The following is a 26,657-nucleotide window of genomic DNA, read 5'->3' as shown; positions in this document are numbered from 1 at the left end:
TACTTCTGGCAAAGGAATTTCACAGCTCTTCCACTCCGAGAGCCTGAAGGGGTATTGAGAATTTTTAAAAATAAAAGTTGAACACCACTTAAAGCCTTCAATTATTAACAAGACAAAGAGCAGGCTGGAAAACGGTGAAAGATTTGGAAAAATACCGTTTTTCTCAACACGCTACTTGAAAGAGTTCACCGATCTGCATTTTGACTGCAAGAATTCAGTTCCTCGCAAACACCCATTGAGTATGTGCAATCTTATTAACACTTATTTGAATCTCCCGGGGCTATTCTTTGAGTCATCCCCGTAGTTTTGTCAGAGGAGGCAGCACAGCATGAGACCCCAAAGAAATGCAAGCACTAATTCTAAGACCTTCTCTCTGGCTTTGGTATTTCCGCAAGGATCATCCCTCCAAAGGCACATGCCAACCTTGGTTTGGGGCAGGTCTAAGGCAGAGGACCTCACTGCTGAACTACTGTCAGGAATGGGTTTTACCTCTTCACGCATTTATATTTTCCTGTTCTGATATTAAACACATATTATTTCACTGCATATTGTGAATTTTTCTTCTTAGATAACTTGTAAATATTTTTGCAGGGTTCCCCCGACTCTCCATTTTAATGAATACAAACGTAAAAGTTGTTGGCAAGCCTCTGCTCTTTGTTCTAGGCAGGAGAAATGAAGAATCTGAGATTCCCATAAAACAGAGAACAGGATTTGGCACCTTGGACATCTGTCTACAGAGCCTGTCTCTGCAGTGCCTCTGCTGTAGAATGAATTTCTGCCACTTAATGGCAAAGCTGGGGGTTTCCAACACCTCAGCAAGGCCTTGCTGGTACGTTCTGTTAGATGTGGAATGATCCCTCACCACTGAAACTTAGCTGAAGTCACTGAACTGTAACTGCTTCTCTGAAGAAGGTGGTTGAACATACTACTGTTTTTCTCTTGCTATTATGATACTACAGTCTTCAACAACTGAGGTGGAGATCAGAATCTCCACCAAGCAGGTGCAGAAGCACTAACTTAAGCCTAGACCATTGACACATGGCAAGGGCAAAGTCTGATTTACTTTGGAAAATGGAACGACAAGGTATGTAGTATCACTCCATTAGGAGACACGCAATGCTGAAGTCCTGGCACAGTAAAATGCACAGCAGGATCTTACGCTCCTTGTTCCCGACTGTGCTTATCCCAGTGGGACTCCACTGGCAGTTTCACACTGAAAATTACCCGGATGAGTAACTTTCCATTTTATAAGAAGACAAGAAAAAGGGGAAGAGGGACCAAAGGAAATGTTAGAAGTTTTAACCCAGTGTCTTAAGAACCTAGATCTCAGGAAGACTTTAAAATGAAACCCCCACGAAAGTGCTTTTGCAGGTTTCAAGCCATTAATCCTAACTACAGCTTCCTCACTTTAAGGGTTGATCCAATGTCCACTGAATTCAAAGAAAAATCATATAGCTATGCCAGCAAAAAAGCCTTTGATTTCAAAGATTTATTTCAAAAATAAAAATATCATATGAAATGCAGCAATAAATAACACCAAGCATTTACAGACTAGGTTACATGCTATTTCAGGTGCTGAAAATGATTTTGCTGAAGCCCGGTGTGATAACCACACTTGTAACTGCCCACGGAACTCACGGCGCTGGAGCCCGGAGCTGCCTGCCCGACGGGACAGAGCTCGGGCCAGCTCCTGCCTGCTGATGGCAGCTTGCTGCTGATGTCTGTGTGAATTATTTCCAGGTGGTTTTGCTTTGTTTAACATTGCTCTGCATAGCAAACACAACTAAAGTATGTTATGAACTAAAAGGGCATACAGCCCCTCCTCTGGCTCAGCTGCTTTGTGTTTCAGCTCGTGAGGGCATGGGGCATGAAAGCTGGCACTGCTGGGCACAGGCACATCGTGCAAGCAGACCTGTGGTGCTGAGGCACAGCAGCAATACCCACGCCTCTTGTGCCAGCTGCACAGACACAGCAATTTTAGTTAGTTTTGCATCGTTTGGATGGTTTCTACATTATCTGACATGCTGGTCATTTGTTTACGGGAATGTAATGACCGTAAACGTCCAAGTCATCAATGGTTTTGATAATTCTGCTGTCTCACAAGAATCTAAGTAATTACAAAAAATCAGTTTTGGATTAAAAAAAAAAAAAAAAAAAAAATCGGAGACAGCCTGAATTCTTAGGCATATACCTTAACTGTTCAGGGCCCCATGTATTCAAATTGGAATAACTGAAATGTTCCAAATTTCTCTTGCGTCTGATGCTTGTGGGGATGGTCACAAAGACAGTGATGACAGCACACTTTAGCAGCTGATATCCTTTATGAGATACCTAGAGATACCTCAACTTTTCCTAACATACAGTAAGTATTTTATAAATATCATAGAAATCCCACACAGACTTCAAAGGACCTATAAAAACTACTGTATGGCTATACTGTAGGAATCTACAGGTAAGAAATCACACAGGAAATGAGAGGAGAAAGAAGGAAGAAACCCAGGAGGGCAGAAAGAGACCAATCCAAAAACTGGTGACATGGACATTACATGGAGATAACGGGGCAGTAAGCTAATACGGGATGAAAAGGTATCTACATACTGACCAGGAGATCTTTTCTCAAATCAACTATTTTTATAGGTATCTCACTGTAGCTTTTTTCTTCTGTGATCACAGAAATCTCAGACGTGTATGTGCTCCGTATCCAGCAATGCAGCAACTCGAGACTAACCCTGCGCTGCCTGTAGCCCTATCAGTAAAGGGCTCTTAAGCGTGTTTTAAAAGTACACAGACCTATTAAAGCAAGTGAATACAAGTAAGTAAATAAATCAAAAGATTCCAGATTGTCTGGGTAATAAATTAGAGGTTAAACACCTAACAGTTGTTCGCGTACCATTTTGGGGATATTTTTTCTTTTTAAAGTTAATTTTAATTTGAACTTTCAGGCCAACAGTTGTGTTTCTTGATAAATCATTACCATTCTGTTAACTACTTCCTCTAAGTAACTGATGGGTCTTCACAATCTAAATTCTGATTTAAAAGATTTGCCTAAAAGAAAATCCCAGTCTCAATAAAACGCAATGCAGCTGAAGCTCTTCAAGATCACAGTAAAAAAGCTGCGAGTTTCTATCAGTTGAAAAGTTAACAGATTCCTAGTGATCCTGCTGATTACCACTAAAAACCTGAATACAGATGCCACTTCATCGTATGTGAAAATGGAGTTTTAAGTGCCGGAGAAGTATAATCCCATGCACGAGGCGTACTGGGAAGGAGACGAAGAAGGGAGTTGTACGTATAGACCTTCACCAGTAAAAGGTTTCACGCTGCAGAAGTCCATGGGATGCTGCAGAATGGTAAAGTCATTCATCACATGTATTTAAAGTTGAATTTGCCGATATTTTATGGTATTGGATTTTATTTCTATTAACATTTTATGCTGAAATTACAGAATGATTCGTGAGTACTGAATTTTTGATTGCTTTTACACTTGCTGGGACACTATTAACGTTGATTTACGTTAATAGCACTGTAAGAAGATATTAACAATGAAATTTCCAAAAGCACTTAGCATCCCATAATTGGAGTTAAATGACAAAAAAAATGAGGGGATAATAAAGTAGAGAGAGAGACAGAATTTTTGACAATACTCCCTCTAAACTGTAATTTTCAAGAAGAATTCATGCAGGACAATTTTATAAAAGAATAAAGTCACCTATCAAGAAAGAGAACACTTTCTTTACTGACTAAGCAACATGATAGCAAATTGAGATGTAGGTCAAGTTCCACCTCCCTCAGGCGCTGGAGACAAACTGAAGAGTGATACAGATTTTACATCTTCACACCAGATGGGTGCTGACAACGCGAAGTCTGGAGAGTGCTTTTCTGGACTGAAATCTAGGAAACAGCAGTGGGAGGCTGATACAGGAATGACATTAAACAGAGGAGAAATTAGCCAAGTTTTGTCTTTTTAAGGCTGAGAGGATGAAGTTTCTCATGAGAATGATATAAAGCAAATGCAACGCAGGTGAAAACACAGTGGAACAGTGAGCAGCAGCAGAAAGGTTTCCTCATCTCTGAAGCCAGGCTGACATTTGCCTGTTCTCCTTGCTGAGCAGCCAGGCCATGAATCCCATCACACGGTGAGCCACCCCGTACGGATGGAGCTAAACAGATCTACAGCAGGCTACAGCACTACCAGCGCCAGCCTAGATAAGACACTGCATGGCAGTTGAAATGAGCTCTTCCATAGAAAACAGAATTTAAACAGCTTTAGCTTTAAATAACTTCTTCCTCACTTGATAGTTCATGCATGAAGGCAGGGACAAAACCTCACAGCACTCCGGAAGAATTTGCTCCACTACATGCCTGCCTCCTGACGCCCTGGCTGTACCGGCTCTTGGTAGTCACGGGGCAGCACGATGCTCTTCTGCTGGAATTTCTCAGCAAGCTTTGAGAATTGCCTCTTGGTGACTGAGGCATCCGAAGGAGCAGAAACAGGATGAACATTTTCAATTTCACTGCATAAAATCTCTCTTAAAATTAAGTGGTTTCCATGCTTCTTTTCAAGCATGGGCTTGTCTCAGATCATTCAGTAAACTCATCCAGAAAAATAATAACGAAGTGCCTCAGTAAGATCTGCTGTCTGGCCCAACAAGGCTGTTTCTACATTTTTGCACCAGTGCCATGCAGAGTACTTCACCTTTGGCTGAGGGAGAGCTGCCCACACGACAGCGAGGAGGTGTTAAAGGAAGCATCTAACCAGGCAGGAGGTGCAAAACATAAAACTGGCCAAGAAAGAGAACTCTCACTTCACAGAACACTTATGGTATTCTTTGATCTCAAATTAGGCTAAAACAAAATTTCTTTTTTCTTTTAAACAGAATTTCTAAAGATTTACTTTGATATCACTCACGTATTGTTTTTAAATCTTCTCTTTCCATTAAAAAAGCATCAAAGTTGTTAAAAAGTGCTGCAATGCTCTTCACTGTTTTCAACGCGTGCAGTTAAGTTGCTCGTTTACTCATGGAACATATAGGGCAATGTGACAAATTACATGAAAAGTTGCAACAAAAAGCCAACTTGAAACAAAAATATTAAAATAGGCAACACACAGGCACACTTGATCTGTTTCAAATAGGTCTGGAAAAAATGTAGAAAGTGTTTGTATAGATGTAGAAAGTGTTTGTATAGATGTGTTTCATCAGCTTTGTTTAAATGACAATTTGTGAGGGGAAGAAGAAAGAAGATATGCCAGCTTTAATCAAGAAAATAGCTACTAAAAAGTTACTCTAGAAAGAGGTTATTTTGCCATTTTACTCTGACCGGGCAGGAAGACTCTGTCAGAGTTTTGCTAAAAAGAAATCATACCAGCATAATTTTATGGTCAACTAAAACATGGAAGAAAGCCGTATTAAAAGTCAAATTGCACAGTAACGTAGTGAAAAGTCTGCTCTGACCTTAGGAAAACAAACATTTAGCAATAGCAATCTTACCAAAGTGATGACACATGGGGAGTGTGATTCAAAAATGACAAAAGCCAAGGAAATCTGAAATGGGACCAAAGTCAACTCTTTGAGAATTACAGTCTTACTGATTTTAGGGTCAGGGGGTATGCTGTGATCTTACAGTCTAATGATTTCATCCCAAAATTTAGAAATGAAACTGCTGTTACAGCGTTTTTTTCAATAACAGATTATATGTAACAAAAACCATAAGTCTTAATATAAGGACCTCAGCTGAATCTGGGAGGTGTGTTAGTGGGTTGGCTAATTACCCCTTCTCTTATAAACACACGACTTATTTCCTGTCTGAATTTGTCTAGCACCAGGCTACAGCCTTTGGTACTTGGAGATGCCACCTGAGTTCTTTTGTCTGACTTGGTCAGTAAATGCAAGATTTGTTATTATACAAGAGTAGGAAGATTTTTTTTGCTTTGAAAGATTAGAAAACATTTCTTTGTACTAGAAGAGCAACTGTTTCATTCACAGTGCTCTATTTTGGCTAAACCTCCCTTCACCCAGTTAAAAACAAAACAAAAAACAAGACAAGCTTCTATCAGCAGGAACTGCATTTGCTTGCACAGATCTGTCAGGAGATCAAATGGAGCTGACATGCCACGAAGTTTAATATGCATCCTTATTTCTTTAAAATTCCTCTTTCTCATGCACTTAAAAGGAAGTTCTATGGACTTCTGAAGTAATCATAGTACAATAATAGGTAAGAGTATAAATGCATAGAAACAAAAAACCCAACAGATATGATGGCACCAACTGATGCACAAATGAAGAACTGAGTGATGGATAACTTAGATGAATTGTTAAACTGTTGTAAGACTGAAAGAAAAAAACAACAGATCAGATCCCTGTACAGTCTCCCAGATCATCAGGCTGTGATCAATACATACCCAAATTAACAGCTAAGTAGACGTTATAAATGGGTAAGCGTTCAGGTAGCTGAATGAGCAGCTGATCCACCAGTGCACAGTCAGGTGGCAGTGCCAGGGAAACACAGATCGGTGTCAGAGCTCAGAGGAGCCTCGAAGAGCTGTGAAAGCAGACAATGGCAGGCAGATGTATGAGAATACAAAGCGCACCTAATCCTTTCATTCTCCTGGATGTTTTAGGGCCTGTTTCCAACTTGCTCTTGCACCATTTCAGAAAACACCACCTCCGGTGAGACTGGCACAACAGCCTGAGGGAATCCAAGTCAAAAGTACTGAACCAAGAGAGGAAAAGTGATACCAAAAAACTACTATTTCTGGAGCAGTAGTAACAAAAAAGGTGCATGCTATGAAGGAGCTCCTGGGAAAACCACAGAGAACGAGGGTGTTCCCCCGTGAGCAAGCACCCGTTTCTGTCAGGCGGAACCCTCCCGAAGGCTCAGGGCCTCCCCGTGCCGCTGGCGATGGCCTGCAACATCTCAAGGGGGAAGATACAATTTTATTATGGCTCTCCTAGCTTCACTTTCAGCATCTACACTGCAGCATTCAAAGAAACATTATGAAGAATTTCTCGTCGTGGTCATGGGGGCAGAATTCATAACATGCCCCAGCCAACCTCTGTGTTTTTCTCTCAGGTAATCGAGTGCTCGTGCCCCCCACCTGGCTCCCAGGCCCTCGCCGGGCCACCCGCGGGTGCCCTCGGCCGGTGCCATGCCAGGAGGCCTGTCCTGTGGTGCCTCCTCTAAATTCCTACATCTGTGTGCACCTTCCTCTGCAAACCTGCTCTTGGAGGCCCAGAGCCGTAATTAATCCATGTCACAGCAAAGATGTAGTGTCGGTAGAATTTATGACTGGCTCTGAGCTGCTGTGATGAGCAGGGGCACCTCAGCCCCTTGTGATATAAATGCCTCTGCTAATTGGATTGCAGGAGCTAATCAGAAGCTGGAGAGAGAATGAGCACGATCAGCCTCCCTGCGGCTGGCGCGGGCTGATAAAGCAAGCAGCTGCTCTGGGGAAAGGAGGCGCCGAATGTGCTCCTCGCGCTGAGGTCTCGCTGCGATCGCTATCGCAGAGGTCACCGCGCGCGGCCCCGGCACTGCGGCCTGTGGGCAGCCAGAGGGACACGACCTGTGGCACGGGGGGCGCCGGGGGCGCAGGCCCTGCGTGCAGGCCTGGGGAGGCTGCGGGCTGCCGGAGTGGCCCCGCTCGCTGCTTTTGGCAGCTGGCACCGCAGGTTCCCCTGAGGCAGATGCCCAGCTTGATGGGGGTGGCAACCTGAGGGACTCAAAGCAGGCACCAGTCAGTGTCCCTGGGGTCTGCGCTGCCGGCCACTACCATTAGAGAGTGGCCCTAATACTGCATACCTCAACACCTTCAGTAGGTGCCTTTCCCTAGAAAGACAGAAAGCCAGAGGGACGGAGATGGAAGGAACACAGAGAGTAGGCAGGGGTAGGGCTAGCAACGCCACGAGCAGGGTGGGCCGGTGCCACCTGCTACATGCTCTGCATGCTGCGCAGGCTGGCACAGGGGCAATGGGCTCCAAGGAAGGGGCCAGGGGCCAGGCTGCTCCTGGGACCCAGCTCTGCAGGAGCCTGGGGCTCCCGGATCGCTCCTCACCGCCTCTTGGCCAGCCTGCACCCACTGACAGGGAGAAGGGGCAGAGCCCCCACCAGAGGGGTCTGACCTGCCTCGGTACCCGTGCTGGCGCACGGCAGCACTCATAGGCTCCTGCTGGAGAACACATTTTGCATTCTAAAGCTCTTCCATGTTTAAGCACCTTTTCAGTCTTCTCCATGTCCTTCTTATTGCCCTTTATTTTCCTTTCTACCTCCCTTTCTTTCAAACATATGGGTTTGAAAGCAAATTCTGAAAGTGATGGCTAGAGACAGCAATCCCTCCTCACATAAATACTTTTCCATCTTTTTAAACCTTACGGGAGACACAACAGAAAATAACCCTTGTATTTATGCAAATTCAAAAGTGGCGTGTGATGATGGAAACAAAACAGTGCTGGACCGCAGCCAAGGCATGGCACTGGCGGGGCCTCTCAGCTGCTCGCCTCCTGATTCTTCGGAGGAAGCAGCTGTAGAGAAATGAAAATACAGAAGCCCCCACGCCCGCCCGCCCGCGCACGCATTCCAGCACCCGTCACCTCGGAGGCGGCAGGACACGGGCTCCGGACCCAGCTCTGCCGGCAGCCGCTGCCCGAAACACCCTGTCGTCCCCCACAAGCCTCCCTGTCCCGCGTTCCTGATTCCCCTTTCAGGAATTTACAAACATTTTCCGCAGATCAATATCTGTATTGATTATTCATTGTGAGCGAGTCGTGTGTCTTTGGTGATCCAACCTGGCAGAGTGAGCAGCCAAAGGCTGCTGCAGTTACACATAAAAAAAATCCACAGAAGACGAGAGGGACCCAGATCTTCCTGGGCTTACCGCTGCCAGCAACGGAGACGGATGGAGAGGAAGGAAGAAAGAAAATGGGGAAGGCATAAAGAAGAATGAAGAATCAAGGGAGCTGATGAGAGAAAGCAAGAGCAGAAAAAACAAAGTCACCACTGGAAAACTGGTGCCGGGGCATGCTGGCAGCCTGGAGAAATTCCCAGCCTTGTGCTTGCCGTTAATGCACGCAGATGCGGTGGACTTATTGCTCTGGGAGCGAAAAGTGACTCACAGTTTTGGTATCTGCTACGTAAGAGCATTGGGGGGATTCCTTGGCTGGCTGACAGAAGAGGAAGAAAGCAGCAGCAGTGAGGTAAAACACGATTCCTTCCTCCTGCCTTCCTGGGAATGCGTCTCGTCCGGGCTGGCTGGAGCAGCTCCCTGCTCTCTTATGATATGCAAAAGGAGAATAATTAAAAGCGCCAGCATCACTTGCAAAGTGAGTAAACACAAAGCCTTTCAAAACATGCTCTTCAGCTAATGAGAAGCTGTAATTTCTTATACTTAAAGGCAAAAAAGACACTGATGAGACTCAGTGGAGTGTGTGTGCATGCGCGCCTGCGTGTGTGTGCATGTGTTTGTAGATATGAGAGAATCAGTTAATTGTTGATGATGTTTAGAAAAGGGATTATGAGAAAAGACACTGAAATGATGACAGGAAACATCTTGGATCAGAGCCAAAGAAATAAAATAATCAAGGACAATCAAGCCTGCAGCTCCGGAGAAAGCGCCGACTGTTCTGCCGGGGACTTGGAAGGAATTTCCCCGTGCTGCTGAGCTGCAGCTGGAATACGTGCTTGGCACCAGGAGGGAGAACTGCAAGAAGCAGTTTGCTTAGAGCATGAAACAACAGAGAACAGAACTATGGAGCTGTGCTATAATTCAGAGGTTAAACAGCTTTGTCTGCTTATTTGTCGGATGGAGACTCATTTTTACCAACATCTGATGTGGTCTCTGAAAATGCAACTTCCGAAATCCTCTGAATGCAAGCAGAAGCTGATGATTCTCCATATGCCTCTCCAGAACTGCTGTGACATTACAAAAACAAAGAAAAGGGAGCTCGAGGAATTAAGTTCTCCCGTGGCTGCAGGATCTGCTGGACCTGGTGATGTGAAATGACTCTGGAATCAATTCCTTCCTTAATTCTGGAAATTGGGAACCCCTTACTCAAGGTGGGGAATTGCACCTCCCTGCCTCCAAGCACACAGGAAAAGTGACAATTACCTGGAATAACGGGAGCAAGCTTTCCTTCCCACCTGGGCATCTGACTGCTGTCCTAAACGAATGGATTTTAATAAATGTTTGTTTTCACTTGGGATGAGGTTGGGTGGGGAGAGAGGATAGAGGGAATTTTAAACCTCCTTGTGACTGTTACGTTGTAAGTGAGCTACAATAATGCCATCTCTTTGTTTTGGATGTTAAACTCCGTCTTGCTTCATTATTGCTGAATTTTGGCACATTAAATTCTGGGCTTCTCCAGCAGCAGAAACACATGGTCTATTAAAGTGGGATTCTTTGGGGACACGGAGGCAGAGAAATGAGCCAATCATACATGACTTTTCCACATTTCATATTTTTCAGCATTTGCAGGAAGCTTTTCGGATGGTATGTACGTGTGTGTGTGCACCAGGGAGGGCGGGAGGGGAGGAGAGGGGAGAGGGTGTGCAAGAGGGGGAGAGCGCATGGCAGCAGCAGACACAAGGTTTGGGTATTCATGCACTCGCTGCAGAGCGCGGTCGGTGCTGCCAGGCAGCCACCCCTTCCCGGCGCCGTGCTCTGCGCAGACCTGATCTGAATGCTAAATGCAGAAGACTAGATTAGCATACTAACCAAGTCATGTCAACCCCAGGCAATCAGCAAATGGCCATCTCCTCTCTACCGCCAGTGCGGCAGAGCCTGCCAGAGCTTTAACCGTGTCCTTTGTCAGATCGCGGTCTGCTTGCATTTAGCTTTTAGTTTCCAATCAGGCCCTCTAAATTCATTAACAAGAATGAAAGGTAGAGATGCAAAAACCTGTAATGAAAACAAATGATCTATTTAAATGGTGTTCAGGCTGAAAGGAGGGGTCTTGCAGTGCTAAGATCAGAAGAGAAGAAAATCCTGCAGCCTGGAAAATGCCCAGACACATGCAGTGTCCTTTCCAGTGCCAGGGCTCAAACGAGACAGTTGTTACAATGCTGGTAGTCTGCATAAGGATGTCGTAGCTTTATCTTTACGGAGACTCAAAGAAACGCCAGCAACTGGCCAAAAAGAGAAATCTTAATTATTCCTGCTCTGGCCACTCTTAATGTCATAATTACTACTACTGCTGTTACATGAACTTTAATTAGAAAAAAGCTTTGGTGCCTGTAAACATAAACTTTAAAAATCACTTAGATCACTCGGATCACTCCTCCCGTTTTCAAACTGCAGCACCTTCGTGGAGCCGCCCAGCTGGGGCAGCCCCTGCCCAGGGCTCAGGGCAGGGCACGGCCAGCCTGGCGGCACTGCGGGGTGCAGGCCGGGCACCCGCCTCTTCAAGTGCCTTTGTCTGGAGGATTATTTTTTAAATAAAACTGCTTTACAGATGTTAAACTGTCAATGGTTGTGCAGAATAAAAAGATTTAATCCAAGCATGGCCTTTTTATCAGAATCTATCAAATAAGGGAAATTTTGAAATAATCTTTATTGCATGATTTATTTTTAATGGTCTGTGGGTGCTTCAAATATCACAGAGACATATGTCAACAGGATTTTTACGTGAATATCAATGTGGAAAGGAGGAGTATGTGATCAACCCCAAAGCTCCTCGGGTAGTCTGAGTGTCCATAAGTTTGAGGCTTGTTTCTCTCTAACTCTAGAGGATCGGAAACAGGGACACAGAATGCACAGCCCAGGGACATTCTCCCTGTTGCTCACATCTAATGGCAGGAACCTGAATACAGCATCACTGCAGATGTGCCAATGTCACAAGAACTGTCTTGGCTCTGAAAACCTGGGTAATACGTACTTTTTGAAAGCAGGAATGTTAGCAGGGAGAAAGGATAATGTGTTTCAGATCCCTTTTTTTCCCATATTCTTAGTGCAGACTGGATGATATGTGCAAAGCCTCTTACGTTGTGTGTGTCTAATGAGGTATCTCCACTAATTTCAGTGGAGTCATGCTGATTTACACCAGTCAAGAGCCCACAGCTTAAATGTTTTGAAGACAGACAAATTAAAGATTCTATCTGTTGGAGAAATTGGAAGAAAACCTCTCATTACCTGCCGTGTGCCTGTATCTTCCACTAAGGAAAACAACAAGAGAATCAGCTAATGTTTAAGGAAACCTGTCTAATTTTATACATGTGAAGGACATGATCTTACTGAATATAATTTCATCTGTCTTGACAATTAGACAAACACACTGAAACCATTAAAAATCTTCAAAATTTATCCTTGACTACAACAAATCCTTGTAATCAATCTTTTAATCGCAAACACTGCAAAAAGTGATGAAATGTTTGCTGCTTGTTATGGGCCCTATGAACTACTGCTGTACTACTTATGATGTGGGACTAGAGAGTTTTGGAGCCACTAGAATAAAATCCTATATTCCCAGAAGCTTCTGAGCCTCTGTGTCAGTTCAAAAAAAAAAAAAAAAAAAAAAGTATTTTGGGAAATCATATGAGAACTCTGTCATATGTGCCAGCACATCACTCAGCTGATGAGCTACAAGTATGTTCCCATTCTATTTTCAGTACTGAAATAAAATACAAGGAAGCTACTAAGAGCATGTTATAGTCTTATGCCAGAAGATCAAGACAAACTGAAGAACAAACCTGGAAAAATACTAGCAAATAGAAAGGATATGGCTTTGGGGAGCAATATCTTATTTGGGATGTTCATCACTAATTAAGGATGTTTCTTACCTGCCCAAAGAACAGGAGAATCTTTAGGCAGTACCTGCCACCTCTGTGTCTGGAAACAAACATGGATTTTCCACAACCTTTTTCTTGCTGTCAGTAAAACCTGCAATTCAGAGCATGTGCTTCACTGCCTGATTGCAAAATAAACCTGTCTCACTCAAAGAGGAAGCTGCAGCACAAACGTTATTTGCCCTCTGATATGGAAGCATGAATTTCTCTGGATGTAGCAGTTGCCATGGTCACAAAGCAAACCAGCCCAGCCGAGGTGAATCAAACTCCCAAGTAGCACCTTTCCTTTGCCAGGCGGGGGGATGCTATGTGCACTGTGATTTTCCCTGGATGCTTCCACAACAAGCACTCCATGTGCAATAGGAGCGATGTCGCGGCAGCAGTACGGTGTATTTAGGGTGCAGGATCTGATAGGAACTGCAGCGGGCTGAGGTGGTGCCCTGGAAAACAGAATACCCAATGAAGCTTTTCTCCTGTGCAGGGAATCTTTGAAATCAGGATCTGATCCTTCGTTTGCTGGAAGAGGAGGTGATACAGAAGGGTGCAGCCTATCAGTGTCAGAAACCACGAGCATTACTAACAAATGTCCCCTTGTATGCTGAAATACAGCAGCAGTCCTACTTTCTCCACTTTCTTAACACTTACAACGAACAAGTACCCAATACACAGGTAATCACAATAATCGAATATAATAAAAGCTATGACAAATACAGCAGCAATATGAACGATGGTATTTTTCTCACCGCTCTCGGTTGAAATCAAAGCCTTCAGTTTAAAAACCAAGTGTATCTTAGATCCAAAGGAAAAAATGAGAACGACATGCACAAGTTCCCTTTTACAAGTGAAGGTAACGGAGCCTTGTTCTACTCAGATGGTCTTCACAGAACTAAAATTACTGATTTTCCTTTCAGAAGATGGTTAGGAATTCAGGCCTCCTCTTGAGGCAATTGAGTCTTAAAATATCCTACCCTTTGGCAAAATAAAATTGCGTTTGCTTGTACCAGTACTACAATTTTTAAATGTTAAACTTCACCTAAATGAAAGCCAATTTTCACCCGGACAACTGGAAATACTCTTTTTCTCTTAAGGTTTTATCCAGGCCCAACTTCAGCCTGTTAAGTGCTAGAGTAGCTCTGAAATATTTCTTAGAAAAAGAAATTTGTAATACTACATTTCTATCCTCCTTACAGACTGCACAGTTTTGCTCAAACTGAAACCTCATCTCAGGAGGAAAACCACATCTTGAAAACGAAGTTTCTAAAAATTAAGAAAAAGCTAAAGACTAGTGGATACGGTGAAAATGGATATGCACCCTGATTTCCAGCAACTATAGAATTTCTACACGTTTGTCCTACAAATAAATGAGATATAATATTGTGATTGCCAGCATTAACATGGACACAGCTACCTGCTTGCTCAACACTGTTTGTGCATACCCACACACTAGAGATTAAACAGTCTTCTGACTGACTGCCACTTGCAGTGAAGTGTTTCCCTACTAATCCTTTATGGCTGGCTTGTTTTTCACCATATGTATTTATAGATGGTGCTTCAATAGAATCAAACCCTGCAGTTTAACTTAGATGCCCAAGCTAACCATACACAAAGTTATCTAGTATGTTCTAGTATGTTCTAGCATTGTATTTACAGTACGACAAAATTAGTCAAGACATAATACTGTGAAAAAGGGACAAACAACCACACACTGTAATGTTCCTGAAATGTTTCAAAATTTCTCCATTTCAGCCTCTTTTTATCTTTCTTTCTCTTCCATCTCTTACCTTCTGCCTGCTTTTCTGTTCTTTCTCTGATTCATCAATGTTTCTCTCTCATTCTCAGATCAAAGTCGAAAATATTAGCTCAAGCTTGGGGAAGGTGGGTTTTCGGCGTTAATATTCCTCACTCAAATCTTTGGACTCAGTTTACAACATTTGAAGCCCAACATACACCACACACAAAGGATACAAATGCCTGAAAGTTTCCTGTCTAACTAAATAGGACAAAGTAGACGCTGTACTTGGGATCTTCTGAGATTTTAAGGACACAAAGAGAATGAATGTCTTTGCACATCACAGAACTTCCCAAGGTTTCAGTTTAATTTATAAGCCTGATGATTCTCGAGAAATTGAAGTGTGCACTTACGTTGTAAACAAAATACTTCAGATAGAAACGTATGAAGAAAGCAAGAGAGAAATCCTCCTCAAAAGATAATAATAATAAAAAAGTAAATAAGGAAAGAATCCAGATCCAAACTTACACCTTCCATTTTTTAATCTTGATAGAGGATACTGGTAAGTATTTCACAAAACCAACCACTAATGTTGCTATTGCCATCAGTATTACACAAAGATAGTTTGATATTACAGAGTATCCCAGATTTTATGAATGACTCTCAGACTGAAGATATACAGATAAATTAAAAACAGGCACTTTACAGTGACTCAGTGAATTCTAGTTACAAAAAAAAAAATAATTTTGAATGAAATTACTACATTTGGACAATGGGTACTTTTTCAGTGCCAAATCTAATGGAGAAGGTCGAGAGACTCATCAAAACTACTCAGAAGAGGAGGTTGTTTTTTCACCATGTTTTTTTCTGCCAGCACATCATTTGCCATAATTTTGGAAAACGGAATATTTAAGACTTGAAACAGACCATCTGAATATGATTTATTTTCCACAATTCACAAGCAATATGAAACGGGCCAGAAGTCTTATTTTCCACATTTTTCCTTATGACTGTTTGATTATGGCAGAAATTCAAGGGACAGCTTTCTTGATAAGGAGATTAAGTCAAGGATACTGATCATTTGGCCTGTTCTTTAATGATAGAAACTAACAGTTACGGCCAAGATAAATAATTAAATAGCATAGTCCCTATGGTTACTCACAAGCCCACGTAGAGCTATAACTTGACAGGGTATCAGCTTGAAGACAGCCAGAATAAAACAATGTGCTATGGATGGTCTTGTTCAAAAAACACCTTTTCATTCATCTTACAACATGGAAAGTAAGAGGAGGTAAGATTACCATCCAACAAGTCGGGTGCTAAGAAATACTTCAAGCAGATGGCATTTATAAAAAATAAACAACAACAACAACAACAAAAAACACAACATAAAACCATTAGAAGAAGGAGCAAGCAAATACTGCTGCTCACCAGAATGGCAGAGGATAAATGACACAAAGAACTCTAAAATCTCTGTTTGAGAACAGCATGGTTGTATTACATGTAATCACATCTCTTTTAATCCATGTTATTTATATTATGCATCCCAGGAGGGCTACCAACACAAAAATCACTTCTCCAAGGCTTAAGAAAATTAGGTCATAGAAGATCTTCCTACCTCAGTGTGGAAATGTGAAGATAATGTAGCAAGATCCAGCACCAGTGAGTGGAGATGGAGTGATGGTTCCTATGCAGACTGGAAAAAGCTGGTACAAACTCTCCAGATCAGCGCCTGCAAAGGAAGGAATACAAAGTACATAAGGAATACTGAAGACTTTGGAATAACGCACCAAAATAACCACAAGTTTGTTCATAGCATAGAGTAAATAATACTTTTGTGTGTGTTTGGCTCAAATTCAGTCAACAGTCCTTATTGTTTTACCTCTCCTGTGACTGCAAGTTGACCTACAGCACATTTATACAATCGGTACATTTTGCAACGGAGAGCTGCACTTCCCCGTGCACTTTTCAGTGCACTTCCCAGCTGCCTGGCTTTATTTATGAACAATTGCTTCAGCTACACATATGTGGCTTTGCAAGTGGAAAACCTACAAGTTTACCTGTACCAGGGCCTTACTCTGACTTGTCTGTCACAAAGAGAGAAGTTCTGTGGTCTCAGTTCTCTGTTTTAACCACTACAGCTCAGCACTGCTAACAAGCAGGGGAGTAGATGCACAAGGAATGAAAACAAATACAATTAAGAGTTAGGAGAAACAACCGGATTCAGGACAAGCCTTCAGCTTCCCAAAAGGAAGAATGACTTCCAGTGCACAGGGCAGGAATCTGGAGGGATCGCTGCACAGGTGGGACGTGCTGGTGCGGCCCATGGCAGGAGGCCACAGGGAGGGACCTCTTCCATTTCCCCGGTGTTCTTGCTGCACTCACACCTCTGCAGTTGCTGCGGACTTACGCATGGGACTTGCAGACACCTAGTTTCCCTCTTCTCATTTTTTTACTCTTCTGTCTGCCTTCTACATTTGAATGCGTTTTACCATTTTCTTTCTCTCAGGGTCTTGTTTGACCACTGGGACAGCAGGGAGAGAAAGCATGTAGAACTCTAGCGTGGGACTGAGACAGAAAGCCAAGCCAGCTGATGTTCACATCATATGGGATCAGCCTGCAGCAGATTGCAACCTGCCAGCCTGCAAATCCCGGGCAGCAGCATGCTGATGGTGCTGCCTCTGTCTCACCCTGCCTGAAAGTGGTGCACAGCAGCACAACCGTGGGGCATGGATGTGTCCGAGGCACTGCAAGGGAAAAGCGAAGACGGCTCTGATTCAAGGCTTGGGCTAAACAAACAACAGAAGAAGGAAGCTTTAGAAATAAAAGATACCTTCAGAAAAATGGAATTTGTTTCCAAACAATGAAAATGGAAAAGGGCATAAATCTAGCAAGTGAAATCAAGTAAAACCATGATAAGGCAGAGCCAAAACAGGTCCTGAAGAACAATTGTTAGAGTTATGAGAGCTAATAAAAACTTTACAAACACAAAAGCAGGAAGCCTGTCAGTCACCCAGAACAGCTGATAGATGATCAAGGCGTAAAGGGAGGAATTAAGAAAGATAAGGACACAGCAGCAAAATTAAATTAATTCTTTGCACTGATGTTCGCTGTGAAGGAGGTCAGGAAGGTTCATACACCAGAGTAACAAATCACCAGAAGCAGACAGGACTTCCTCTAGAGTTTTAAAAGAGCTCAAATGTGAAATTGCAGAACTTTCTTTCCTTTTTTCCTTCTGTTTCCTTCCTTCCTTCCTGAGAATTGGAAGGTGACAAATCCTTAAAATGAACTTTAGGAGTTATCATGGGAATTATAGACCAGAAAGTCAAATTTTCAGAACAGGCAAAATGGTAGAAAATAGTAAAACAGACCTGAATTAGTAGCTATGAGTGGGCACGGTGTTGTGGGAGGGCCAAGGGAAGATTCGTCTGTATAAATCCAAGTTGTCCGACAGAGGCAACAGCCCCGCTAATACGGTGACTTGGTCTCATACAGTGGAATCAGATTTTCTAAAAGCTTTGCTAGGACATCCCTCATAAAGATTCTTAAGGAAACCAAACTGTCGCGGAGCACAAGGGATTAATCTTCCTGTGAATTCCTGGTAAAAAGATAGGGGAAAAGGGGTACAAACAAAATGTTAGCAAGGGAGGGGAGCAGAAGATTCTGCACTGCTCCAGCAGACTCGTAAATAATCCAGAGAGAGGAGATAGTGAAGTGACACAGAGATAACACAGTTAACACACACAGTTTTTCAGGAAAGCCAAATTTAAAACTATCAGAGAAGAGTTCCCCAAAAACCTCAGAAATCAGCAACTGGGTGATAAAATGCAAGTGCACACCCCTGGTTAAAGAGAAAACTGGTTTTAACTGAAGGGGAATGCTTTAGTTGCTTTAGGAAAGGGCTTGACTTGGGAAAACACTTGATACTGGCAGCGTGTGGACTAGTGGGAGAGGAAAGGTTAGGTTCTAAGTCTGCATATATTTTTTTCTGCTCAAAGAATAGCATCCTCCATCCTCAGGGAATCCTTAGAGGAAGAGCAGAGAGACAGAAAGCTCAGGCTTCTCATTTTGGCCATATAACAGGATTAATTACTTGGACTTCGGCAGATACTTTGAGGATAGATTCCCCCAGTCTCAGCAGTGCTACTGGAGATGAGACAACAGTCCTATTGCTGCTACCAGATTAGTTACAGGAGAATACATTACTCTGTCCTCCGACAGATTAGATGAAAGCATAATTCTTTTCCTGAAGGCTCTGCCACACGTGGGAACCCCCCCTCACTTTTGGCAGAATGGGGAGCAAACACCTCCCACCTTTGGGAATTGTCCTCCAAACTGGATTTTGGGAGAGGGGGCAGGAGCGGAGAACGGTTCTGGCCCCATGCACACAACTCCCTTTTGCAGAAAGAGGGCTCTGGTGGGAGCAGGGCTTTTCCTTACACGTGGACTTGTCCACTCGTCTTGGGGCTGAGGATGAATGCAGCAACCCCTTTTGCCAGGCTGCGGCTGAGCCGTAGCCCTCTTCATCAGCAGCCGCTGCGATTTTACAGCAGAGCAGCCCCCGTGCAGCAAGCACAGAGCATCTAACAATGCAGGCGCCAAATTAACCCGGAGGCCTCCTCGCCGGCACAGACACAAAGCGCGTGGCGAGGGCCGCGGGCGGCGGGGAGCGGGCGGCGGTTGCTGGGCACCCTGCCCGCCGCGGGGAGCAATGCGGGCAGCGTCCTCCTGCCTTTGTGCCGGCCGCCGGGCACGGTGCTGAAAGGCGCCTGCACGCGCTTTGTCTTGCCGCGTGCCCACATACTGGGGCTGCTTGTTTTCATCTGATCACAATTAGCACCATGCTAAATGCCACGTGCCCCGCGCTAATTCGGGAGGATGGGCACGTCACACTCTGCCAAGAATTACAACCAGCCACAGATGAGAGCGGGGCATGCCTGCTCTTTCATTAAGCTTTTGTTTCACAAGAGAGGGCTCGAGGACTCTCCTTTTTTTGCCAGTAATACCAGCGGAGGCGCTGGAGCGTGTGGAGGCCGTGTGCTTTGGCCTCCAGGATGTGCGCGCACATGACAGCGCAGCACACGGGTGGATCCTTACCACTCCCTTTGTGGTGCCTTACTAGCAAATTAAGAAAACTCTGCTCTCTCCAAGATGCTGAAAATCCCGAGATGGATCTGTGCTACACACGGGTGTGCAGAGCTCGGCGTGTGATGTGAGACCAGAAGAGGGACCGCTGTCCCTCTGCCTGCACCCCGAGCAGAGCGGAGAGCCAGGATTCCGTGTGCAGCTGCACGTCGCCCCGCGTCCTGCCCCTCGCCCTGCCTCCATAAATATTTGCAGGGCAGGGGGCTGCCCAGATTGCACTTGTCTGACAGTATGCAACGTTGTTCTCAAATCCTGAGATGAAAATGAAGCAAAAACATTTAGTTTCCCTAATGAAACAGAGCAGTATCTGATGGGCCCTCCTCTCCAGCAGCCAGCCCCCCAGTGCGCAGCTCCCAGCGGAGCCACAGGAGCTGGAGGAGCACAGGAGGGAGGGAAGGAGGGAGGGAAGGGGGCAGGGAAGGAGGGAGGGAAGGGGGCAGGGAAGGGGGCAGGGAAGGAGGGAGGGACGGAGGGAGGGAGCACCCTAGGGGCACCCTGGGGCACCTGCTGCCAGGAGGAGAGCCTGCTCCTGGCCTGCTGCCTTCAGCCACCATTCGAACACTGCTTCCCAGATCGGCATTATGAACTGTGGAAGCCCTGAGTAGGGACAAACTGCCCTCCACAGATCTTGGATATTAAGCCAATGACATTCCCAACATTTTTGGTGGTGATTCCCATGTTCCTGATGATGGTCAACATCTGCCATAAACGCAGCAGTCTGGCTTTCGAAGGACACTTAGCTCTCCTACAACTGGCCTGTTTTCAATATCCAGATCTTTGTGGCTTGTATGTACAGACCATTGCAAAACCTCCCTAGTTCAAACAGGTTACATGGAGGGTGTTGTGAATTGTTGAATTTGTCAGATTAACAGTACAAGAGCAAACAGTTCAAAAAAGACTATGCAATTTAATGTATTTTCTTAATTGTAGCTTGATTATTATGCTAATTCATAATGAATTATGAACTGTATTAGAAATAATTGGTAAAACAACAATAATATTTAGTAAGCCTAGAGAGTTGTTCTGCTTTTGTTTCTTCTTTAACACTTCATCACTTACGTGGATAGTCATATACTTGGCTGGACCCCTGTCCTCATGTAGCAGACACACAAACATCGAAATACCAACAAGTCTTCCTTCACTCGGCAAATGAAGTCATTTTATTGAGCTTTGGGACTGCTTTTGGAGGAGCTACAGAAGGTGTGCAGATCCTCCACAGAACCTGTGAGGTTCCTGCAGGCAGCTGCACATGCGTGTGCTGCTCTGCTTTCTGCTGTCCTCTCACAACATGCTCCAAGGAGGAACCAGGAACTGGTTCAACAAAGAACAAAGAACGCTAAACTGTTCTTTGCTTTGTGACAACGCTGCGATGGCGTGAGAAGATGGACCGACAGCGACTGATGACAGGAAAGAGATGCTGTCGACACCTCGGGGGGGAACGGTACCAGTACAGCATTTCCACAGGACATCTAATTATTACAAGGCTAAGAAAGTTGGGGTTATTTAGCCTGGAGAAGAGAAGGCTCCAGGGAGACCTTACTGCATCTTTTCAGTTGCTAAAGGGTGCCAACAGGAGAGATGGGGTGGGACTATCGTGGAATGCAGCAACAGGACAAGGCGTAATGGTACATTAAGTTTTAAACTAAAAAAGGGTGGGTTTAGATTAAAGATAAGGCAGAAATTCTTCATGAAGGTGGTGAGGCCCTGGCCCAGGCTGCCCCAGGAGCTGTGGCTGCCCCATCCCTGGCAGTGCCCAAGGCCAGGCTGGATGGGGCTGGGGCTGCCTGGGCTGGGGGCAGTGTCCCTGCCAGCCCAAAGCATTCTGTGGTTCTATGATGTTTAATCCTACTTTTTATCCCTTAGTGTGTATAACTAATGAGGTCTGGCCTAGAGAGGGTGGGTTGGGCATGCATTTGACTCCAAGAACCGGGCATTCGATCTGTAATTGTTTTTCAATGATTGTATCTTTTTCTGTGTTATTGCTTTACATGACTAGGTTTTGTACAATATTGAAAATCAATAAAAATGCATGAAAAAATGTTTTTTCTCCCCCTTAAAAGTTAAATGATCCTGTTCGGATTCTGGCACTGCTATTTTAAATCAGTTAGCCGGCATTTTCCTTCCCAAGCTCCAGGACAGCGGTGGATTTCCTGCACTCCTCCCAGCTGCAGAGCCCACACTGCAGGTTGTTTGGGGATGACCAGAGGGTGCTATGAGACGAGCCCATGTCCCCAGCCCAACCCAGCACAGAGCTGTACGCTTACAGCCTCTCCTGCTTCAAGCAAGCCCAAGGTAATGCTGCCCATGTTACCATCAACGCAGACCGAGGAGAGAAAGTGACTTTCCCAAGTCAGAGCAGAAGCCTGTGGCTGGAGGAGTCAGTGCTCCTTGCCAGTTTAATGCAGTTCACGTTGCCCAGACTTCCTCCTGCACAGCTTATCAGTAGCAGAGAAAGCAAGCACTCTTACAAACAAGTGTCACCAAAATTGCTTCTTGTTTCCTTAGTTATACAACAAACTCAAGTAGAATAAAAGTGGGGGAAAAGAAAAACAAAACAGAACAAACAAACAAACAAAAAAAACACCACTATTTACTTTCAAATCCAGATTAGGATTGGGATAGAGATGCTACACGAGGTAATGAGTGTGATGAGATGAGCATAGGGCAGCTACTTAGAGAGATTAAGGGATTCACTGCAGTGTAATTGAAAGGACCAATAGCCTCATTGTGACCATTAATAGCTAAAGGAAAAGGAGCCCAATCTGCTGTAGCATTAAGCAGCAAAACCGTCCAGAGATAATGGTGTCCAGAGAATGATACAACTGGACAAAAGGCAGGAAACTCGCAGTCACATGCGACAGTATTGGGTATTGCGATATTGGGTCACGCTGACCCCTGACTCGTCCACATTTCTGATGTTGTTTCTCAGTGTAACCTCACCACAGCTGGATACAGAGAGATGAAGAATGACTTAGTTTGGTTTGATGACCGACCATAAACACTGGACCCTGGAAGAACTGTTACATGTTAAATGGAAATATCGTTATTCCTGAAACAAAACTAAGAAAATAATTGGTTTGATTATTTAGTTTGATGCAATAAAATCTTTAATTTTCAGACTGATTGTCAAGAAAAAGCAAAAGAGAAGAGATTACTTCAAAACAGAACAACTCCAAAAGGTTTTTAAAGAAAAACAGAAACCATTTCTGTTTTCCTAATTTTTCTAAAGCATTCTGTTCAACTGTTTGTCAATTTAACAAACTACTTAAAACCGTTTTTTTTGTTTGTTTGTTTTTTCTTGAGAATTATTTCCACGTATTTCCCGGGTCACTGTGTGAGCCTGTGCACCCACGTTTACCTAGGGAGCGGCAGTCCGCTTTCCCTGCACATTTGAGGACATCTGTTCCTTTGTGCTAGGTTATAGTAACAGAAACATCACTGGCCACCAGTATTTTACTTAGATCTCTAGCAGGTATCCAAATTCACCAAGTGCATTTGATGAGAAACCAGTCCTGGATATATGCAGCAGAGACCCACGCACACGGCCGTGCGCCGCAGCCGGATTTCGGCCGTGAGCCACCCTGGCTGCTGCCTGCCAATCACCTTGGCACCACACACGCCTCACACGTGGGACCCCTTCCTTCAGACCGTTTCCTTGAAGGAGCTTTCTACAGAGCAGCATTAAGTCACAGTGCATTTACAGCATTGCACACGCTTTGCCAAAGCCTCCTCTGGTATAAACACGCACACGTCTTTTACAGTTAACATAGTTTTGTCACTTTAGTCTACTGATAGGTCTGGCTCCACAGCTTGGACTTCTTCAAGAATTAAGGTCTTATATAAACATATAATTTAACTTTACTATAGTATAATAATGATTTTTAAATAACTTTGTAATATGTTTTATAATCTTTTTTAAAGTGCATATTATTGTACTGTCACGGTTTAATTCACCCTCTAACACCCAGTCAAAGCAACAGATACGAAGGTAAACACAACTGAGAAGGTACAGAGTGCTAAGTGGCCCCTTTCCCAGGTTTATAACTTGCTTTTCCAAACTGCCAGCTGCTCAGTAGACAAGCCGCACTAATTGTGGGACAATTTGTGTATTCTTAAACTAAAATATTTTTCAGTTAAAGCAATGCATAAATTATTTATTCATTTGTATTTGCATTTAAATAGTTGAAAAATGTCCAAATTAACTGCTTTGAAATTTGTTCCAAAATTTCCCTCTAGGCTGTGACCTTGTGAACAAGTTTAATCTTAAAGCAAATTGAAAGAAGGGTTTCTAACTAAAACGTCAAATGGCTCTGAATGTGTTTTGCTTCAGAGAACTGGCTTATTCTTTTGCAAACTCAGCTAAGCATGCCGTTAGAGGACTAAAGTTTGGTTGGCAAACACGGCTGTTTTACCAAAACCTAGTGTTGACAACTCAAGATTTTATTGGCGAGCTTTAATCTTATGCTATTTGGTGGGTTCTCCAAAGCTCCTGCTTCTGGGCTCACCTAATAACGTGACAAGCTCAGCCTTCAGTTTAAAAAATATTTCTAATTCTCACGGTTGCGGTGGGAAGTATTACATGTTAGGAACTGGAACAGAAATGAAGATAGGAACTACGTCAGTTTTCATAATATGTAAATAATTCTGTCGGATCTGAGGTTTAGGGAGCTCAGCTCATGGCCATGACGGTACCATTACTTACCACCACCTGAAACCTTGGGGTGCCTACAGCTACGTATCGATAGACCTACAGCCATTTAGGCACCCAGAGCCAGATGGATACCTCCAGACACCAAGCGGATGCCTGACCAGTGAGATCAAATGCCAAACGCCATTCTGTTACAGGTCTTTGGGTAAATCTAACTACATCAAGATGGCTCTTCCTTCTTTCCTCGTCATAAATCTGCTTTCTGCAAACACCCAGAAGAGTAATTCATTACACTTGTCTTTGGAAGGAAAACTGCTGAGAAAGGAGAGAAAACACAAACACTGCTCTGACATCTCAGCCAGGAGTAACAGGCAAGGACCCAGCAAGGCAAGCGGCGTCCTGACAATCTGCCCTGCTCTGTCTTCCCAGCCACCTCCCACGATGAGAGGGAGCTCCTCTGCTCAGTGTGTTCCTTTCAGGAATAAAATGAAGAAAACAGATGAAAAAGAGAACTATTAAGTGTACAGAAGAGGACAAAAGTGAAAAGACTTCAGCTGTCAAATCTTCCATGGAAGAGAAGCATAACTAGAGTAGCCAGATTTCTTTTATTTAAAATTTCTTTAAAATTATTAGTAAAATTCAGTACACCTGGCTATGTCAAGAGGGGGTTTGGGCTTCCTAACGGAGCAACCAGCTCGACAGCCTACCTACGAGCACTTGCCGTTTGAGTGCTCTTAACTCTGCAGACCTTTGGACGGAGATTTATTGCAGCTTTTTGGCCCCGCACTAGTCTGAACCCTTACGAACTGGTTTGTGGCACACAATGAAAAATCGTCCCTGTCCTTGCTGAACCTGAGGCCGCAGCTGCTGGCCCAGCAAGGCCCCGCAGCCCCACGCAGAGCCCTGGTGCCTGACCGCGCCACGGCGTCTCGGCTCGGGGCGCGGCGCAGGAGGGCGGCTGCCGCTGGTGGTGTGCGCTGCCGCTGCACCAAGCACGCACTGCCTCCGCTGCGTGTTACAATGCATCAGTAAATGTGCTGCTGGAACGGAGGTGAAAAGGAGCTGTCATGCTGTGCACAGTATAATTGCTATTTCTTTTATATTATTAGAAGAGTGTGTGATTCTTTAATAAAACCTTTAGAGAAAACATCCCAAATCCTCCCCCTCCCCAAACACTCACATCAATTTATATAAAACAAAACCAATTTACTAACAAATGCAAAAATATTAAAATAGACATCTGAAAAAAAAAAAAAAAAAAAACACAAAACATTAGGCACTTCAGCTACCTGTAAATAAGGATCAGTTTATAAACTGAAGGTAGAAAAACATATTAAATGCCAATCAAGGATGTCTGAACTGACTGGCAATTTCTACAGCTGACAGGGAGAACACAAGCAGAGGTCCTGGCTGACCCCAGCGGCCAGCACACAGGGACAGCATTAAAACACTGCCAAAGCCTCCGCTGCTACCTTAGCTCCTTCTCATTGCAAGGTCTTTGGGTCAGAGCCCTCCACACAGGGAAATCTCTGCTGCTGCCCTTCTCCAGGCGTACGGGAAGCGCATGCTCAGAACACGAAGGACAGAGGTTTTGTGGGGGAACGACTGCGAGCTGGGGCAGCGGGTGGGGTAGCAGGGGAAGCAGCACTCGGAAATAAAGACCTGAAACTCCTCCCAGAGGAAGCCTGCAGCACATGCATAGCTAGAGATAAGGTGACCTCACCTTCTCCCCCCTCACTCATTCCCAGAGCAGTGCTAACCTAACTATGCTGGCCACCTACCTACCTGCTTACCCCTCCTCCTCTTTGAAGTCATACATTGTTTTCATTTTAATATTCTCAAATTCTTGTATGTTTTCCATCCATTACTTCAGCTCCCTGCCCAGCTGCGTGAATTGGCTCTCGGACCGTATGTGTCTTTACATCAACAGCAGCAGCAGCAGCAGCAGCAGGGGTATTGCTGTACAAAAGCAGGCACCAAGAGCCAAGATTATGTCTTCAGTATCTCACAGGCTCATGCAGTGCGTATATATCTTCTGTAAATAACCCTCAGTTTTCACATGGATTATTTAGACTTTCTGATGAAACTGCAGAAATGTCAATGCGGAGCGTGAGCACCCAATCAGGCAGCAGCTCGCTGACCCCTGCCCTCCTCTTCTTCAGCATGACTGCTATTATCTTCAAGGGGAAAAACCCTCCTTGTCTCTTGTTATACCTTTTTTTATGATCTAGGATTCTGTTAATAATGACTCCGTGTTACATAAAACAGATACATTAATGTCACCAAGTCCCAAAAGTACTGAATCAAGCTGACTCCTTCAGAAAGGAAGAAAGTAATAGACACAAGCGAGGGGAAGCCTTA

General features: G+C 44.2%; 1 protein-coding gene across 1 annotated transcript in view; it reads right to left on the bottom strand.

The window, feature by feature from the left end:
• Positions 1-26,657, bottom strand: part of ZFHX3 (zinc finger homeobox 3) — a 475,206-nt gene that overhangs the window by 239,217 nt on the left and 209,332 nt on the right. Inside the window, exon 3 of the mRNA XM_035336639.1 lies at positions 16,122-16,235. The gene's annotated coding sequence lies outside the window, so the exon portion shown is untranslated. The remainder of the gene's footprint in view (positions 1-16,121; positions 16,236-26,657) is intronic.

This window comes from Oxyura jamaicensis, chromosome 11, assembly GCF_011077185.1.
Source record: "Oxyura jamaicensis isolate SHBP4307 breed ruddy duck chromosome 11, BPBGC_Ojam_1.0, whole genome shotgun sequence".
Lineage (NCBI taxonomy): Eukaryota > Metazoa > Chordata > Aves > Anseriformes > Anatidae > Oxyura > Oxyura jamaicensis.
This window is presented reverse-complemented; position numbering and strand designations above follow the sequence as displayed.